Raw genomic sequence first — 3566 nt, 5'->3', positions numbered from 1 at the left:
TACACAAACTCATAGTAAAGTCCAGAAATGTGAATTTAACATAAAAACTAATAAAAATATCCCTAAAAGTAGCTTGAACTCACTAAAAACTACCTAAAAACAATGCCAAAAAGCGTATAAATTATCCGCTCATCACAACACCAAACTTAAATTGTTGCTTGTCCCCAAGCAACTGAAAATCAAATAGGATAAAAAGAAGAGAATATACTATAAATTCCAAAATACCAATGAATATTAATTTAATTAGATGAGCGGGACTTGTAGCTTTTTGCTTCTGAACAGTTTTGGCATCTCACTTTATACTTTGAAGTTTTAAATGATTAGCATCCATAGGAACTCAAAGTTCAGATAGTGTTATTAATTCTCCTAGTTAAGTATGTTGATTTTTGAACACAACTACTTTTATGAGTCTTGGCCGTGCCTTGGGCCCTCCTATCCATTGATCTCAAAGCCTTGGATCCTTGTTACCCTTGCCTTTTGGTTTTAAGGGCTATCGGCTTTTTCTACTTGCTTTTTCTTTTTCTTTCTATTTTTTTTCGCCACTTTTTTTTTTCACTGCTTTTTCTTGCTTCAAGAATCAAATTCATGAGTTTTCAGATTGTCAATAACATTTCTCCTTGTTCATCATTCTTTTAAGAGCCAACAATTTTAACATTCATAAACAACAAGATCAAAAATATGCACTGTTTAATCATTCATTCAGAAAACAAAAAGTATTGTCACCACATCAATATAATTAAATTAAATTCAATGATAAATTCAAAATCTATGTACTTCTTGTTCTTTTGAATTAAAACATTTTTCATTTAAGAGAGGTGAAAGACTAATGGATTTTATTCATAGCTTTAAGGCATGGTTACATACTAATGATCATGAAGTAGAGACACAAAACATAAATAAACACAATAATTAAAAACCGAAAACAGAAAGAAATAAAGAACAAGGAATGAATCCACCTGAGTGAGGGTGGCGCCTTCTTGAAGGTCCAATGGTGCTCTTTTGAGCTCCTCTATGTCTCTTCCTTGCTTCTGTTGAATGATTCCTAGTAATTTTGGTGTTTCTATCCTTTAGTTGCTTCCAATATTTGTGTGGAGGACAACTTATCCCCTGAGGTATCTCAGGGATCTCTTGATTTGCAGCCACACGTTCTACCACTGAGCTATGACGGCTTATATGAGTCTTTCCATCTCCCAAGACTCAGAGATGGAAGCTTTTGTCTTTCCTTTGAGGTTTCTCTGGCCTTAGGTGCCATTAATGGTAATGGAAAAGCAAAAAAGCTATGCTTTTACCACACTAAACTTAAAATATTGCTCGCCCTCGAGCAAGAGAAGAAAGAAGAGAAGAAGAAGAAGAAGAAGAAAATGGAGGTGAGTGAGGGGAGATGGATTCGGCTATATGGGTGGGATTGGGTGGGAAAGAGAAGTTGAATTGTAAAGTTAGGTGGGGTGTATGGGGTAGAATGGGTAGATGTAGGTGGTGAATGAAAAATAGAAGGGATGATCATGAATGGAAAGAGAGAGGGCGAGGTAGGTGGGGATCCTGTGAGGTCCACAGATCCTGAGGTGTCAAGGAATTCCATCCCTGCACCAAATAGGCATGTAAAATGCCTTGACACACCATTCTGGCATTTAAACGCCCATTGGTGCACATTCTGGGCGTTCAACGCCCATGTAAAGCATGTTTCTGGCGTTGAACACCAGTTTCATGCTTGTTACTGGCGTTCAGCGCCAGCTTTTCCTCTCTGAGCACATTCCTGGCGTTCAGCGCCAGGATGTTGCTTGTTTCTGGCGTTCAGCGCCAGAATGGTGCTCTGTTCTGGCGTTGAACGCCGGCCAGATGCACCTTACTGGCGTTGAACGCCAGCCCGTGCGTCCTACAGGGTGAAAAATTTTTTTCTTCTATTTTTGACTCTGTTTTTAATTTTTTTGATTTTTTCGTGACTCCTCATGATCATGTACCTAATAAAACACAAAAATAACACTAAAACAAAATAAAATAAAAATTAGATAAATAAAATTGGGTTGCCTCCCAACAAGCGCTTCTTTAGTGTCAATAGCTTGACATTGGCTCTCATGGAGCCAAAAGGTGATCAGGTCAATGTTGTATAGTTGTCCACACCAAACTTAGAGTTTGGATATGGGATCTTAATACCAAACTTAGAGTTTGGTTGTGACCTCCCAACACCAAACTTAGAGTTTGACTGTGTGGGCTCTTCTTGACTCTGAACTGAGAGAAGCTCTTCTTGCTTACTCTCTTTTGTCACAGAGGGATGGCCATGTGCCTTAAACACGAGGTAGTCCCTATTCAATTGAAGGACTAACTCACCTCTATTGACATCTATCACAGCTCCTGCTGTGGCTAGGAAAGGTCTTCCAAGGATGATGCAATCATCCTCCTCCTTCCTAGTGTCTAAGATTATGAAATCAGCGGGGATGTAAAGGCCTTCAACCTTTACTAGCACGTCCTCTACTAACCCATAAGCTTGTCTCAAAGACTTGTCTGCCAATTGTAATGAGAACAAGGCAGGCTGTACCTCAATGATCCCCAGCTTCTCCATTACAGAGAGTGGCATAAGATTTATCCCTGACCCTAGATCACATAGAGCTTTTTCAAAGCTCATGGTGCCAATAGTACAAGGTATTAAGAACTTTCCAGGATCTTATTTCTTTTGAGGTAGAGTTCTTTGAATCCAAGCATCTAGTTCACTAATGAGCAAGGGAGGTTCACTTTCCCAAGTCTCATTACCAAACAGCTTGGCATTCAGCTTCATGATAGCTCCTAAATATTGAGCAACTTGCTCTCCAGTCACATCTTCATCCTCTTCAGAGGAAGAATAGTCTTCAGAGCTCATGAATGGCAGAAGGAGATTTAATGAAATCTCTATGGTCTCTATATGAAACTCAGATTCCTTTGGATCCTCAATAGGGAACTCCTTCCTGCTTGAGAGATGTCCCATGAGATATTCCTCATTGAGATTCGCGTCCTCTCCCTCCTTCTTGCATTCGGCCATGTTGAGTATATATCCTCCTCCTTAGTGCATTCGGCCACTTTGATTAAACCAATGGCCTTGCACTCTCCTTTTGGATTCTCTTCTGTATTGCTTGGGAGAATACTGGGAGGAGTTTCAATGACTTTCTTACTCAGCTAGCCCCCTTGTGCCTCCAGATTTCTGATGGAGGATCTTGTTTCACTCATGAAACTAAAAGTGGCCTTTGACAGATCAGAGACTAGATTGGCTAAATTAGAAGTGTTTTATTCAGAATTCTCTGTATGTTGCTGAGAAGATGATGGAAAAGGCAACAAGATGAAATTGTGAGTTGTCCATACTCGAACAATCGCCGGCAACAGCACCAAAAACTTGGTGGACGAAATTGTGATTCATATGTTATTGCATTTTGTAAAATTCATTGCTTTTTCTTTCCCTGGCAATGGCGCCAAAAACATGATGCCAATAGGTTCACCCATGTAATTAACCTCTGCCATGTCAGGGTTCTCAGGATCATAAGCTTCTTCAGAAGCTACCTCTCTAGTACTGTTGGATGCATGTTGCAATCCATTCAGATTTT

Source organism: Arachis duranensis, chromosome 5 (assembly GCF_000817695.3).
Source record: "Arachis duranensis cultivar V14167 chromosome 5, aradu.V14167.gnm2.J7QH, whole genome shotgun sequence".
Taxonomy (NCBI): domain Eukaryota; kingdom Viridiplantae; phylum Streptophyta; class Magnoliopsida; order Fabales; family Fabaceae; genus Arachis; species Arachis duranensis.
Note: the sequence above shows the minus strand (reverse complement) of the source record.